The following is a 17,400-nucleotide window of genomic DNA, read 5'->3' on the forward strand; positions in this document are numbered from 1 at the left end:
TGTCGCTAACCATGCTTTTTTTTTTTTACTAAAATGTATGTCGTTATATTGAGGTTTTTGTCGCTAACAATATATAGTTAAAAAATTGGGACCAGGGCACCATGTTGCTGTTCAGGGGATGCCAATATCGGGATGTTGTTATCGAGAGGTTGCACTGTGATACATTGTTTTATTACCTATCATTTTCAGTATTTTCCCAAAATGTCAGGTTAACCCAGCACAAAAAAAATGATTTTTTAAAACCCATACAAGCTCTCTACAAAACAACTTTATGTTCTTATTAATTAAACAAAGATCATTCTTCAAAGTCTGTGATGCACAAATTTAATCTGAATAAGAAAAATGTATTTTGTTTTTGTAACAAATGTGACGATTTTGCTGCAGGTGGTAAGGAGAGAAATTGTCTTATTATTATCCTAAAATGCAAGAGTCCCAATTATAACTCTAATTGCCTTTTTTCATAAGAGATAAAGACAATTGTCTTTCTTATTGTTTACATTGTTGCTTTTGTATTTCCCAATATATTCATTAACTACCATATTTGAAAGATACAATAATATAAAAACCTAAATTAGAAACATATATAAAATGTAGGGCGTAAAACACTGTAAAAAGATACGAGGCCTGGATTACAAGGAAAATGATGTGCACTTTAAATCTCAACACCTCTCAAGTTCCGAGTCTAGTGATGCTTTCTTGTCTACTCTGGCTCACTAAGCTGACTCTGATTAACTAACTCAATCCTAGAGAATTTTGCTACTTTTCAAAATAGGAAAAACATTTTTAAATTAAAAATAAGCATGTGGATAGAAAGTTTTATTCAACTACCATTAACATGTAAAAATGAAAAACATTTTTATCATGAGACTACGCCTATAATTTGTCTCTCAGAAAAATTTAATAAATAGGCAAGGGGTAAAAGTAACCTGGGTAAACAACGGATATAGTCGGTGTTAGGGTTGAATGAGTTAATGTACATGGCTCCTCATATGACCCTCTTAAGATGGAGGACAACAATTTATTCTAACTTAACTAAAGTAATTGGGGAGCTGCAAGGTCTGGGCCGGACAGCCAGCTTGGTGAAAGGAAATTGATGTGCATTTTGAACCCAACACCTCTCATTTCCAGGTGCACTGACTGCCGCAAAATCCTGTCTGACAGAGGTTATTGCATACCGCCTTATCACTCTAATTGCCTCATGCATTTTTTAGGGTAAATCTTGATTATTGTGTCCATAACAACACCTTCCTGTGGTGCTCCCTGTTTTCCACCATTTTTGTTATGGGTGTGACGGAGTCCCCGGCCTGTGGTATTACCAGGTTAGGGAGTAGGTGGGAACCCTTCCTCTTAAGGTGCAGGAGACAGAACCCCCCAGCGAGTGGTACATGCTCTGCCCTCACCTCGCACTCGCTCTCAGGGTGTCCAGCAAAATTTCAGAGTCAAATTTATGACCTAGGAAATTGATATATTTTCTTCTGAAATCAATGATTTGTGCTCATATTACATTTACCTAAGCATAAACCTTCTATTAAAAAAAAACAATTTCCTATAACTTTAACTCTCTCGAGTTCACCCTCATTGAAAATCGAAAAAGTTGTTCGACTTTCCATGCATATGAACTTGAGAGAGTTTATGATTTTTTTCATGAGTTATTACATGCTTATGTGTGTCTGTTTGTGTGTGTGTGTGTGTGTGTATGTGATATGAGACAGAGAGTGGAGGCAGGGAGTAAAAATCATATTTAGAAATACTTTTTATTTCTAAATGTCTCATTGAATGAGATGACAAAGGCAACATATAATAGTAATAGTAGTGATAGAAGTATTTGTAGTTTTAGTGGTGTTAATAAAGCGATAGTAGTATTGTGTAGTAGTTGTGCCGGTGGTAGATGTAGTAGTTGTGGTGGTAGTAATAGTAGGTAGTAGTAGTAGTATTAGTAGTAGTAGTAGTAGTAGCAGTAGAAGTAGTAGTAGTAGTAGTAGTAGTAGTAGTAGTAGTAGTAGTAGTAGTAGTAGTAGTAGTAGTAGTAGTAGTAGTAGAAGTAGTAGTAGTAGTAGTAGTAGAGTAGAGTAGTAGTAGTAGTATAGTAGTAGTAGTAGTAGTAGTAGTAGTAAGTAGTATAGTAGTAGTAGTAGTAGTAGTAGTAGTAGTAGTAGTAGTAGTAGTAGTAGTAGTAGTAGTAGTAGTAGTAGTAGTAGTAGTATTGGGAGTACTGTCCACTCCGGATAATCACAACCCCTTGGGATCAGCAAAAATGTTTCCATTAACCGAAGTTGAATTTCCTGTCCACTTTTGCAACATTTTACACAAATATGGTAAACTCAAACCAGTAGTTGTAAACATTGTTCTGATTCTACCACAGATTGAGCAATTTGATTGGAATAAAAAATATATGGCGGCCCGGTATAGATTTTGACAAGCAAAAGCACCTTTTTAGATTTTGTTAAGCAAAAGCAGCTTTGATGCAAGTCGACTTCTTATTCAGATTGGATTAACTTTCACTCTTTTGTTCTTTTGCAAGAGTCAAAGAGATTAGCTGTGATGTGAGAGAGCTCTCAAAAACTCGTTGGTCACAATGCACAGTCAATCCCAAAACAAAGGATATCGCTCAGTCTCTCGTTACAGCTGTCATTGTCTACCTGTTGTCCAGATAATGCCCAGCCCCCCTCGCCTCCTATTTAATGGCCACAGATGACATAACAAACCCATACTGCAAAGCCCTGCCTTCCTTTGTCTCTAATAAGGTGGTGACACACTATTGTAGCATTAAATCACGCTCACTCTCGATTCTTTAACCTGTCATGATTTCACCCATGATGAAATTGATATTTTGTTTGATTGATTTCTTGAATTTACCCATTCAATATAAAAGTCACTGGTTAATTGCAACAAACTTTGGTTAATCACAACAAATTCTCGACCTCAAAAGGAGGCAAATTCATGGAATCAATCAAACAAAATCTCATGATTAGATTTCATCATGGGTGAAATCATGACACGTTGAAGAAACGCAAGGGGCCGGGGTTTAATACTACATTAGTGTGTCACAACCCTGTTAGAGACAAAAGAGGGCAGGATTTGGCAATTCGGGTTTGTGACCATAAGATATGAGGCGAGTTGGCTGGGCATGGTATAGACAGCAGGTAGACGATGACAGTTGTGAGGAGAGACTGACGATGATATACTTTATTTTGTGATTGACGACAATGGTTTGGATAGATTGAGAAAGAGAGAAAGGAAAAAGAAAGAATGAAAGAGAGAGAGAGAGAGAGAGAGAGAGAGAGAGAGAGAGAGACAGAGACAGAGAGAGATAGAGAGAGTGAGAGAAAGAAGGAAAGAGGTAGATGGAGAAAAGTAGAAGGAAAAAGGAAGAGAGAGAAGGGGGGGGGGGGGGGGGGGGGAGAAAAGAGAGAAGAAAGAAAGAGAGAGATAGAGAAAAAGAGAAAGGAAAAAGAAAGAGAAGAGAGAGAGAGAAAAGCTGCTAACCAGCCACACCTGAACGAAGCGAGAGAGGGTTTTAGAGTTAATGGCATGCGTCCCCATTGTGTGATATTATCACACTGCTGCTCAGCCTATCCATGTGTCCCCATTGTGTGATATTATCCCACTGCTCAGCCTATCCATGCGTCCCCATTGAGTGATATTATCGCACTGCTGCTCAGCCTATCCATGTGTCCCCATTGTGTGATATTATCGCACCGCTGCTCAGCCTATCCATGCGTCCCCATTGTGTGATATTATAGCACTGCTGCTCAGCCTATCCATGCGTCCCCATTGTGTGATATTATCGCACTGCTGCTCAGCCTATCCATGCGTCCCCATTGTGTGATATATCCTGCTGCTCAGCCTATCCATGCGTCCCCATTGTGTGATATTATCGCACCGCTGCTCAGCCTATCTGTTACTATTTATAAATCTATTGCTGTGCCTTAATCTCTGAAGATGTTATTACAGTCTACTCCGGATAATAGCAACAGCCTGGGATCAGCGAAAATGTTGCGATTAACTGAAGTTGAATGTCCTGTCTACTATTACATTTTACACAAATATGGTAAATTCAAACCAGTTGTTGTAAATATTGTTCTTAGTCCATCACAGAATGAGCAATTCTTTCTTTCTCTCTTTTTCTATCTCTCTCTATCTTCCCTCCCCTCTCTCTCTCCCTCTCACTCTTTCTTTCATTCTTTCTCTATGCCTTTCTTTTTCTTCCCCCCTCCCCCCCCCCCCCCCCCCCCCTCCCCCCCTCCCTCTTCCTTTCTTTTTTCCTCTTCCTTTCTTTTTTTTCTCTCATCTATCTCTTCTCTCTTTTCTTTTCTTTCTCCTTCTCTCCCTTTTCAATCTTTCCCTTCTCTTTCTCTTTCTCTTCTTCTCTCCCTCCTCTTTTTTTTTTCTTTTCTTCTCTTTCTCTTTTTTCTCATCTCTTCTTACCTCATTTTCTCTCTTTCTCTTTCTTTCTCTATACTCTTCTTTCTTTCTTCCATCTTTTCTTCCTACTTCTTCCTTCTTTCTTCCCTCTTCTCTTTTTCCTTTCTTTTTCTCTTCTCTCTCTCTATCTTCTCTTCTCCTCTCTTCCTCTTTCTTTTTCCTTTCTCTTTTCTCCAATCTATCTCTTCCCTCTTTCTCTCTCCCCCCCCTCTCCCTCTCTTCTTCATCCTCCTCCCCTCCTCCCTTCTCTTTCTTCCCCCCTCTCCTCCCCCCCCACCTCCCCTCCTCCCCCCCTTTCTTTTCTTTCTTTTCTCCTTCCCCCTTCTTCTCTCTCTTTTTATTCCTTTTTTTTTTCACCCCCTCTCTCTCCTCCCCTCCCCTTCTATCTCTCCCTCCCTCCATTTTAATTTTTTTTTAAATCTTAAAAGTAATTATATAAAATTTAGGAGTGCACAAAGGATATAAATAAACCATGGGATAAACGAAAGCAAAATGCGGCAATGACTAACAAGGGGAATTCCCGAAAGTGAGGATTTTATCGTCAATGGTGGGCACGCACAGTGAAGTGACAGGATTGGTAAGCGGTAGAATGGGATGGGCCTATCTTCTTTTTATACACTTATGGGTTCAGCAGATTCTAAAGACAAGGGGAGGGGTATTGTAGGGGTTTGTCCAAGTTGTTAGCAATGGTATAATCTTGTGGTGAGTTCACATGGGGTCAGAGTACCCCAGAGACTTGATCAAAAGAGTCTCCCAACAACAGTGGGGAAGCAAAATGACCACCAAGGGGCACTACAATGGTCAGACTATGTTTGACAGGTGCCTAAGAATTTCAAAATGGCGGCAGCACAATGAATCCTTGTCATTTTTTGCATTCGTAATTTTGCGATGCTACTGCAATGAACTTTTTAAAATTTCCATTCTTTGAATCAACAAATTAACGACATTTTTACGACCATGGATGCAAATTTACGACTTTATGACCTTGCTGGACACCCTGCACTCTGTAGTGTGTTGTCTTCTGTACATCCTATTCTTACTTAATCTACCCTTTAGCTCATACTTATGGAGAGACGACCTTCATCAACCTTGGTTGACAATCGTCTTAGAGAGGAAAACTCCAAATTCAAAGGAAAACCTGGGTAGACTAGACTCATAAGCCTGGAAAGCCACTGGTCTAGGAGAGACCTCTGAATTCAATCCTGATCCTCCAAGTGTGGGGGTTAAGCATAGGGTTAACAGTCCTATCTTGTGAAAAAGACAATAGTTACAAAAGCATCGACGAATAATCACTACCTTTACAGCCAGGGAAGGGATGAGGCTTCAATATTAGAGCTTATGACGTTGTGTAGTTAAAGCCGAAAGAAAGCTTCAAGGCTGACCCCTCCTCTTTTTTTTTGTTTGTTTGTTTGTTGCTTTAGGTCTCTTCCAACACAATTGAGGTTATATGAGAGACCGCTGAAACAAAAAAACAAGCAATCTAAAAAAAATAGTACAAATGTCAATCAAAATCATAACCTAAAGATATCATAAGCTAAATTATAAATAACCAAGAACAAACAGGCAGAGGATTTACAGGAAAAAAAATATCCCCTGTCAAAAATACAATCACAAACCAAAGAAGCAGGATAGGCTAGTAAAGAGAAGAAGAAACGACATCACTATCGGATCGTACATCCATGCGAACATCATAGGTATACGATTCAAGGGTGATGCTCCCATCCAACCACCCGCACCCCTCCTCTTTCTCCCAGGCACATCTCCAAGATAGCAGCTTGGAATATCAGAACTATGTATGAAGGGGGAAAAGCAGTTCAAAAAGCAAAAGAAATTAAAGAATATAAAATCTCGAAACTTGGATTATAGAAGTACGATGGAATCGGGCTGGAGAAACAAGATTGGCATCTGAAGAGTATATATTGTACTCCAGGCATATGGAAGAGGATGCACACCACACAGGAGTAGCACTGATGATGACACCTGAAGGAAGACACTCCCTCATTGGATGGGAACCAGTCAATGCAAGAATCATGACTGCGCTTTTTTCAACAAATAAACCAGACATTAGACTCAGTATTATTCAATGTTATAGCACCAACCAATGAAGCAGATGATGATAATAAATGGGAATTCTATAAACAGTTACAGACAATTTTCGATTAGCAACGACCTAAGGATGTGCAAGTTATGATGGGAGATTTCATTGCCAAAATTGGCAATGATAACACTGGATTCAAGGATATTATGAAATGGGCACTCATGCAATGGAGCAGGTAAATGAGCGGAGGTGAAATGGCAACAATGTAAAGAAATGCTAAAGGAGACAAGTGAGGAAATACTGGGAATTCAGAGAAATGACCACAATCAAGAAAATAGATGAAAGAAAAGAAAAGAAAGTTAAATTGAACACAGACAAAACATGAACAGTGAAAGCAAAAGTCCAGGAGTAACATACCCAAAATAAAGAAGTAAAAAGACTCATCATAATAAAAGAGACTAGAAGAAGCAGAGATCGCTGCAGGAAAAGGTAACATGAGAGACTTAAACCTTTTCACAAAGAAATTAGCTAATAATTTCCAACAACCAGATAAAAAAACCAGTGTTTGTTTTTGAAAATAGAACGTCTTTTTGAGGCGCACCTCTGTTAGAGTTCTAGGGCCCCTTCCCCTCTTAAATTTAAAAAAAAAACAACAAAACAAACTAACGAACCGATCTTTCTCTTCTTCATTGTGCGCCAAATTATTTTAACTTAAAACTGTGATTTTTTTAAAGAGGACAATTGAAATTATACGGGCTTGACCGATATGCACAGACACGTCTGATTCCCGAACGCAACTCTATATTTTATGGACAAGATTTTGTGTTGATTTGAATTTCTAAGGCCTAAGGCCTAAGGCAAGTTGTCCTTTTCACTTTTCTTTCGTTCAACAAAAAACGAGATATCTCAAGTTTTCTTACTTGGTAATTCTAAGAAAATCAGAAAGTTACTTATACCTAATATTTATTTCCCATGAGTTGTCTGTATTTTCTTGGGGAATCAGGTGATAAAGTATGGATTGCTTAGGCTAGTGAACAGCCTAATTAAATGCATTGTTGGTTGGACGATCAGGCCAGGCTGCCATTTGAGACTTGTTTGAGATCTTACCGATTTTTGCAGAATCGACTACTACTACTATTCCGTTGTCTGAAGTTCGGGACGACGCTGAACATACATCTCTCTCTCTCTCTCTCTCTCTCTCTCTCTCTCTCTCTCTCTCTCTCTCTCTCTCTCGCTCTCTCTCTCTCTCTTCATCGCGTCACACCAGGCCGTTTGTCACGATAGCAGCCAGTTGATTCTTCCTTTAGGCTACTATTCCCAATGTCTCATTCGGATTTATGAGACTTTGGAATATTTTGTAGACGTTCGTTGCAGTTTTATATGCAATGAACTTGAAAGTCTTGGGTAAGCAGTGCTTACTGTGCTTCTATGGACAGCAAGTGCCTGGCCTCTCCATGGTAGTTTTCCGATCTCATTGGAGCGGCCTCACTTCCTCTTTCTTTGGGTGTCCGTTGTCAAATCTTCCTTGCCAGCGTTTCTTAAGTCTGCTACAGACATGCCCCAACCTTCTCCTTTTAATGAGACTCTCCAGACTCCACCTCTGCTCTAGCTCCCGGGTCCTCATTTGAGATTGTATTCGGCCAGAAAACCATGAAGATTACCCGTAAACATTTGTTTTGGAATACCTCAAGCATTTGGATGATAATGATACTTTCTGTTATCTTCCAACAGTCTGATCCATAGAACAAAATGCTCAAGACATCACTGTTAATAATCTTGAATTTAAGGGCTGTGATACAACCCCGTTGCTCTCCAATATTGTTTAAGGGAAGCAAATGCCTGGTTACTAATTCTGGTTTTGATCTCTCCATTGCAGTCACCATCTGTTATTAGTTTGCTGCCCAAGAGGATTTCCATCAATGCACATTGAATCTTTGTTTGACATGTTGGTCCTCATTACTTGAGTCTTCTTGTTGTTTACTTTCAGTCCAATTGAATTATCTGCCTTTTGCAACTTTCAGTCTTCTGACATAATATATATATATATCCTGAAATCTGTGGAAGAGTAGTCCAATGCCATCTGCCTTGTCCTAATCCTCAAGTATTGATGTAAGACTTCATTGTTTTCATTGTGATAGTGTTTCGCATCAGCCTGTCAATGGCCAAAGAAAAGAAAATGGGTGAGAGAATACAACCTTGTTTGGCTCCATTGTTTACAACGAATGGTTCTATCAAACTATTGCTGTGAACAATAATTCTGCACTCAGAATGGATGAGGTTAACTATATCCTGTGGGATAACATAATACCTAAGTATCTTTCATAGATGACCCGATTAACGCTATCGAAAGAATTTTCAAAGGTGATAAATGCAACATACATGAGGCTGTTCCGCTCATTCGATTGTTCCCAAATGTGTCGAAGTATAAAAATGTGGTCTATGCACGATCAGGGACGGCTGGTAATAATGGGCAGGGTGGGCAAATACCAGCCTGTTTTTTCAAGTTTTATGCTGTATTACCATGTCCGAAATAATCTAATTTAAATTAGATCATTTTAACAGTTAGTACTTAAACTTGATCTTCGTACTAAAATCAATTTGTGTGTATTTTTGATAGATTGAAAATCACCATGCACCCGTAATGCATAAACCAGGATACGATCCTGTTCTTTTTATCACCCCCCCCCCCCCCACTCCACTCCGCCCACATCGTCATCTCATCGTCACGTCGCCTGACGCTGAACTCCGAGTTTGCTGTCTGGCCTCTCTAGTTCTAGGTCGGGCTAATTCAAATGAGCCCACCTTATAAACCAGTGAACACTAAATAGAGATTTTGGCAAACGAACTTTTTCTTATTTATTGCCTTACTTGTGCTGGTACCATTGATGTAATGACATTGGGAAGGTTCCAGTATTGAATTAAATTTATTGATTTACTAATATTATATCAAGTTAGTATTAACTTGTGTTGTTTTTATATTTTTAAATCCGTTTAAATTATTTCTTTTTTTTTTCTCGTTTACTTTAGTGCTTCTCATTTATTTATTTATTTTTTTTTAAACAAATTTTTTTTTTCAAATTCTTAAAGTAATTACCGCTGTATTTTTATTGTCAGGCTAAATATTTTTGCAAAACAATGTATATTCTATTGTATTCCCTCTAATAAAACAAAACACTTTTATTCAAAAGTCACGACTAAATAAATATATAAAATAAAACCACCATTTTGGTATTCTCAACAATTGAATTAGTATACGAGAAATACTCTTCTGAAAAAAGAGAGAGTTGAATTCTAACTAAGTTATAGAGGAAATAAATACGTTTAAAGTAAGGGTGGGCAGATTCCGTACTTGCCCGTCCTGAAGCTAATACATACATAAGATAGTTCGCGATGAAGAGGCGGGAAGCTAGGGGTTGGTTGGGTAAGGAGTAAAGATAACACGGTCGTTATTGTTATAGTCTAACGAATGCATGAGGAGAGATTGGTAGCATTATTGTGTCTTAATTGTATTGTATGAATTATTGGCGAAAGCCTAAGATTAAATAAACTTTGTTGTTGTTTGTCTTTTTTTGACTATGGAACTGATACTTGTCATAGCAGACCTGCCTATTTGAAATAGGAAAATAAAAATCGTAGTTTTCAGGGTTAATAAAATCGTAGATATTTTAACTACCCTTTAAAAAAATCACCGGAATTTTCGTCTATTATAGGTATAAAATTTTTAAAAAACGAGAAAAACTGATTGGAAACGTAATAATGATGGTGGTGGTAGTAATGATGATGGTAATATTATTATTGTTATTATTATTATTATCATTATTATTATTATTATTATTATTATTATTATTATTATTATTATTATTATTATTATTATTATTATTATTATTATTATTATTATTGTTATTATTGTTATTATTATTATTATTATTATCATCATCATCATCATCATCATCATCATCATTATTATTATTATTATTATTATTTTATTATTATTATTATTATTATTATTATTATTATTATTATTATTATCATTATTATTATTATTATTATTATTATTATTATTATTATTATTATTATTATTATTATTATTATTATTATTATTATTGTACGTATTAGTGGTTTTACGAATGTGGTATTTTTTGTGATTATTAATGGTATCAGTTTATTGTTTGGTTCCATTTACCATTTTTTTCCACCTTCATGTATGTTGTCATCAAATTGTATGATTTATTGGCGAAAGCCTAAGATTGAATAAACTTTGTAATATCGTATGGTAATCATCATTGTCGACGACATCGTCGTTGTCATCATAATCATTAACAAAAACAACAACAATATTAACGACAAGTACTACAATAGCAATAAAAACAATATCAACATCATCATATAATTTCCGTCATCGTCTCCACAACTATCATTCTAACCAACAGCACCACCAAAACCACTACTATAATTACATCCTCCATCACCGTCTCCTCTTCCTCCTCCTCCTCCTCCTCCTCCACCACCACCACCGCTACCACTATTCCAACCACTACCACCACCGGCACAAATATTCTAACCACCAAGAGAGCAGTAGAAATGATGTAATTTGAGCTCTGAATGAAACTCGAGTCATATCGCTGTTGTTGCTTCTCGATGAAAACTTTAAAGTTACTACGGACTACTGAAAACCAGTAATGTAACAGAAATATTAATATCGCCGTTGAGGGATTAAAGCATCTCTTTAATTTTTCGAGTGAACGAAATGGACTTGTATTGTCAAGGTGTTGTCGCATTATGTCTCGTCGCTTTATTTTTTTTTGTTGTATTCTCTTTCGTGATTCATTTTTGATTACGTTTGGAATAATTAAAATCTACTGGTATTGTCATTTCATTGTGAGTGTGATTATTTGTGGTTGAAATATTTTTTTTTTTTTTTAAGGTGAAAAAAAAAATAAAAAATAAAAAAAAAAAAAAAAAAATATATATATATATATATATTTATATATATATATATATATATATATATATATATATATATATATATATATATATATATATATATATATATATATATATATATATATGACCGAATCATCTTTGCCCCACCACTATAAATAGGCTAGAACCGCCACTGTGCACGATCTACCTCTCCTAAAACCTATCTGTTCTTGTAGCAGTATGTTGTCTTCTCCTACTGAGAATCGTTTGAGAGTGATGACACTTTGATGGTCAATGAGATTAAAGTGATACCTCTCCAGATATTATAATTACCTGTCTTCTTTCTTTGGTAGCTTGATATTGGTTCCCTTTCCTCCAAGTGTTGGATATTGATTCCTGTTCCCAGAGATCTTACAATATATCTCTCAGGAGATGGGATCTTTTATGTCTTCTGCCTTTAACATTTCAGAGCAAATACCATCATCTCCAGGAGCTTTACCATTCTTAATTTGTTTTTGATTGCCTCCTTAATTTCTCAAACTTTAATGTCACCCATATCAACTTCAAGGTTCTCATCAGCCTCGTTGATATTGAGGAAGGTGCTCGGGGACCGACTTTTAAAGATTTTATGGAAGTGCTATTTCCAATTTTCAAATAAGTTGTGTTCTTCTGTAACTATTGAGCCATCCTCAGCCGTTACGGGTACATCTTGGTTGGTACATCTGTCTTTTTGATCTGCCGCTGACTGTGGCTTCTCTAAAGTTGGTCGACATATTTCCGTTTGTCCTTCCTAGTTGATCTTTTGCATCTCTGTCTTTCTCTTAATATTGAGCACGTCTTTTTGAGACGCGGTGATTTGGTACAACATAAGATTTTCTTGATTTTTTGCTTCCTGTCATATATTGCTGACCATGTCTCAGTCGTTATCCATACTGATCTGGCATTTTCTCAAAAACCAATGGTTTATGTCGCTGATTATATGTATCACGCAATATTCATTATTCACTAATGCTGTAAGATGACTCAGTTCTTTATGGGCATTTTGAAATATTGTTTTGTAGTTGAGTCTTTAAGTTTTACTAAATCAAAGCGTTTGTGCTTATCGCTATGTTTGCTTTTCTTAGTCTGAGTTCCAGTTAGGCTATACGAAGGTTGTGGTCTCTTCCTATCTTGCAACAGGAACATCCACCAGCGAGTGTCGCCATTTGTCTTTGATGACAATGTGATCAATTTTGGCTTTGGGTCCTTCCATAATTTTAGATTCATGTCACCTTGTGAATGTCATTATGCGTTAACATTGTCTCTGTTCTCTTCTTGAATAATGATCAGAGGGTCTCCGTTATCAGTGTCCATTCTGTCTCCCATGATCCTCCCCCTAGTCTCATTGTTACAGGTTTCTGTTGACGTCTCTAGCATGGAATTGAACCTCATAAACAGAAGTCGTTCGCGAGTTGGGTACCATTGGACCATGGCTTAACCTGCTTCCTCGAAGCAATCCCTTCCTACTTTAAACGCATACCCCGCCACCAAGGAGTGAACATAGAGCAAAACAACCTTGCCTTGACTACACACCCCACTATTCATTAAGCGGCACGGAGTTAAACGCAGTGACTGGTTAGCTTACTGATGAGATATCCCCCCCCCCCCCCCCCCCCGAAAAAAAAAAATTAAAAAAAAAAAAAAAAAAACAACGTAAACAAACAAAAAACAAAAACAAAACAAAAACAAAAAAAAAAACAACAGAAAAACAAAACAAAACAAAACAAACAAACCCAAAAAACTACCCTTTTTTGTGTGTGTTTAGTATGAATCTGTATATCTATCTCCCCGCTACCCCCATCCTTCAAATTGATTGGAAAATAAAAGTTGAAACCAAAAACGCATAAACAAAAAACAACAAACAAACAATCAAAGAACAAAGACAAAACAGCCCAGTTTCAGGGAAGCATCTCATACTGGTGTTCTGCACCACTCCTTTTCATAACTTTTATGACAAAGATAGGTAGTCGTAATAATCTTCTAATCAACTTAGCGCACCCAGCTGACATGACATTCCAGATTCCACCTGCGACGTTCGCCATTCGATTCGATTTCGTGTAGTCGTTTTATGATTGCGTGTTGAGTTTGTTTTGGGAAAACCCACTTTGTCTTCATTCTCCGGAAATTTCCGGATCATTCTATCAGCGCCTTTAGAAAATTTTAAATTTTATTTTTTCAACTGTGATAGAATCACAAATTGCTACCTCTTTTCATTAAATAAAATCCAATAAAACGCACAGTCCCTCTATATTATAGCTAGTAGGTAAACATCACAACAATTGTGCAATGGATGGAATAATTCACGAATCAATATTTTATATTTTATTTAGCGCTTAATCTTCTGTGCATCTGGCATACAAAATAGACCTACACTATCTGGCATAATATGGCCATAATCAACCATCCCTACCCTGATTGCCAGGTAAGGATTTCTAACACCAATTTCCAAAAAAATATTTATTTATTTATCGTAGTTTCGGTGAGAAGTGTGAAGTGAAGTGATCCCAGCCTATGTCATCACCTGACCAAGTTATGTTTTCCAGATATTTTGCATGTCACCATCTCACTAAAATGCGTGCAAAATATCTGGCAAACATAACTTGGTCAGGCGATTACATAGGCTGGGATCACTTCACGTCACACTTCTCACCGAAAGTAAAAGTAGCTAACTCTATCTAGGGTCTAAGTAAAAACAAACAAACGAGGTAATGATATGTATTTGTGCTATTATTTTCTAACTTTTTATTTCTTTCTTAATTTTATTTGTGCGTACATATCTGCAATTAGTCGCTTGAAACTTTTTGAAACAGTTTTATCCCAGATCGCCTGGTTATTTTATAGTAGTAGGCACTTTGATAACTCCAGTCCAGTGGCCGCCGAAAGGCTCACTGTAAGGTGAAACTCGTTTTTTGGAACTTTATTTTTGACCCTTTACTGTTTTGGTCACCATGACGTTATTTGTGAACCTATGTGACTAACTTTGGTATCATTGTAAAGGGCACAAAACAAGCTTTCTAACGGTGTATTTCATTCTTAATTCTTGATTGTATTTCTCAGAAAGCTTATTGTAATAAAAAAATTATAAATATTTGAATTATAAGAACTTTTTAAATTATGGATACATTTTAATTATACTTCATACATCGATAGACAATTAATTGAAGAATATCTCTGCCAAATTTCATCAACATTGAGACACTCGCTCATTATTTTATTTTTTCTGCCATCAACCCCTTTTTTTAGGACAAAAACCTCATATTTTTTTCCATTTTCATTTATCCTTAATTTTTTCCATACTTTTCATCCATGAAAATGATTTATATGAAAATAAAGCTTATTTTCTGACCATTAAAATGATACCTAACACTTGCCATTTATTTTTTAATTGAAACAAAATTACTGAAAACAATAAGTGGGCCATGTTGACTGTAAAACTCAAAATTTCCCGATCGCCGCGAGATGCTGGTTTTGAGGCAGCAGTGAGATCACAGATTCTCTCTGTAAAATTGACAAAAAATTTCAATAGAAAAATATAAATAACTCTGGAACCGTAGGTCGTAGAGAAACAAAGTATCAAATTTTATGTTTTTTTCAAGTCCCATCCCCCTGACTGAGTCAAATCGAGATATTTTGAGATTGAAAATTTTATCAAAGTGCCTAATAGTAGGAAGCCGCTATTTTCACCGTACGGTGATAATAGCCTGACCGTGTGTAGGAGACTATTTTCATCGTACGGTAATATCTTGGTGAACGATTTTCATCGTATGATGATGATAGTGTGGGAGACTTTTTTTCACCGTCCCGTAATATTATGGTGGACGATTTTCAGTGTACGGTGATAATAGTGTGGGAGACTTTGTTCATCGTACCGTAATATCTTGGTGGACGATTTTCACTGTCCGGTGATAATAGTGTGGGAGTGGGAGACATTTTTCACCGTCCCGTAATATTTTGGTGGACAATTTTCACCGTACGGTGATAATAATGTGGGAGACTTCTTTTTCAGCGTACGAGTATGAGTACGAGTAATATCTATGTGGACGATTTTCACCGTACGGTGATAATAGTGTGGTAGTGCTAGACTTTTCACCGTCCCGGAATATTTTGGTGGACGATTTTCACACACGCACAGTGATAATAGTGTGGGAGACTTTTATCACCATATGGTAATATTTTGGTGGACGATTTTTACCGTACGGTGATAATAGTGCAGGAGACTTTTTTCACCGTACGGTAATATCTTGGTGGATGATTTTCACCGTACGGTGATAATGGTGTGGAAGGCTATATTCAGTGTACGGTGATAATAGTGTGGGAAACGATTTTCATCTTACGGTGAAAATAGCCTGACACACTATTTTCATAGTACGGTGATAATGGTGTGGAAGGCTATTTTCAGTGTACGGTGATAATAGTGTGGGAGACTATATTCACTATAACGGTGTGGCAGGCTATATTCACTGTACGGTGTTAATAGTGTGGGAGACTTATTTTCACCGTACGGTAATATCTTGGTGGACGATTTTAATCGTACGGTGATAATGGTGTGGAAGGCTATATTCAGTGTACGGTGATAATAGTGCCGGAGACTACATATATTCATTATAATGGTGTGGAAAGCCATATTCATCGTACGGTGATAAATTGATGAATAATAAAGTTTGAAATAAATAAAAATAGGTAAAAAAAAGAAGAAAAGAAAAGTTATGCCTAGATCTATACATGTATTATAATTTATATTGCGCACAATCCCTGTCGCATGCAGTTTTTTTGGCAAGGGAGGTAATCAATGTATTAGATCACTTGAAAAAGTCAATCATGTGCTTATTTCCCTTGTATTTCTGATGTAACGGGGATCGGCTATAACAGGACTTTTGCTTTGGTCCCACCATCCCTGTTACATCAGGTTTCCACTGTAGTCATTTCGTTACTTTAATTTCTAATGAGAATAGTTCCATCCCCGTTTATTGTATCCTTTACTTTACGGGAGACATTCCGAAAGCTCCTACATCCTCAGTATTCTTTTAATTTGTAATTTCACTGTTGATCTTTTGTCAGGCATTTATTTATTGAATTTGTCATCAAATAGAAGCATCTTTAAAACTCTAGAACAAACCTTGATAGATTGTCCTTATTGGACCATTGTTTTGATTCTCGGCTGCCATTCTGATTTGTGAAATATTGAAAGGTAGTGCAAAGCAGTCAAAGGGTTATTTTCCTATTAGTATTAGGGTTAGCTCGAGATCTTAGGATTATTTTTCTATTATAGGGTTAGTCATTGCAGTTAAATATATTTTATAAAGTTCCTGGAAACTCTCTCTCTCTCTCTCTCTCTCTCTCTCTCTCTCTCTCTCTCTCTCTCTCTCTCTCTCTCTCTCTCTCTCACACACACACACACTCACACTCTCTTGCTGTTGCTCATGACTCATATCCCAGTTCAGTGCTCCTGCAAATAATAGAAGTTACCATCAATAACTGCTACTACCACAGCAACCTCCACATCGTTATAAAAACTATAGCAACCACCACCACCACCTTTACATCATCATCATCCTCCTTGTTATCATCGCTACCTCTGCCACTACTACAACCATGACCATCACATTATCATCATTACTACCACAGCTACCACATCGTTATCAAAACTGCAGAACTGCCACCACCATTACATCATCATCATTATCCTTATAGTCATTATCACTACCACTACTACAACTACATCATCAACACCACCACTACAATCACAACTACCACATCAACACCACCATCACTACAAAACAGCAGACACATCGTCATCGTCAACGAAACGCAAAATGATAATAATATAGTAATAATACTTAAAAAATAAATTAATAAAAAAAAATGTAAAAAATATAATAGTAGACTGCAAATAACTGAAATAAATGATATCTACTAGTTGCAGTACTACTGCGAATAACGAAAATGAATGCTATCTACTATTCGCAGTACTATTG

General features: G+C 36.8%; 2 protein-coding genes across 13 annotated transcripts in view; one reads left to right on the top strand and one right to left on the bottom strand.

Moving 5' to 3' along the window:
- Positions 1-17,400, bottom strand: part of LOC144967384 (uncharacterized) — a 78,747-nt gene that overhangs the window by 38,045 nt on the left and 23,302 nt on the right. For 3 of the 12 annotated variants that reach the window (XR_013644380.1, XR_013644379.1, XM_078904514.1), the window contains exon 4: positions 5,722-5,883. The exons of 6 other annotated variants lie outside the window; for them this stretch is intronic. The gene's annotated coding sequence lies outside the window, so the exon portion shown is untranslated. Of the gene's footprint in view, positions 1-5,721; positions 5,884-7,419; positions 7,611-17,400 lie in introns of those variants that run through there. 3 more of the 12 variants (XM_078904516.1, XR_013644381.1, XM_078904515.1) reach the window with 3 other exon arrangements.
- The window catches only part of LOC144967385 (uncharacterized), a 56,563-nt gene continuing 53,183 nt past the window's right edge, over positions 14,021-17,400 (top strand). The window contains exon 1 of the mRNA XM_078904517.1: positions 14,021-14,130. The gene's annotated coding sequence lies outside the window, so the exon portion shown is untranslated. The remainder of the gene's footprint in view (positions 14,131-17,400) is intronic.

The sequence above is a fragment of the Berghia stephanieae genome, chromosome 3, assembly GCF_034508935.2.
Source record: "Berghia stephanieae isolate SIO BIC M18660-M18661 chromosome 3, UCSD_Bste_1.3, whole genome shotgun sequence".
In the NCBI taxonomy this organism is placed as follows: Eukaryota; Metazoa; Mollusca; class Gastropoda; order Nudibranchia; family Aeolidiidae; genus Berghia; species Berghia stephanieae.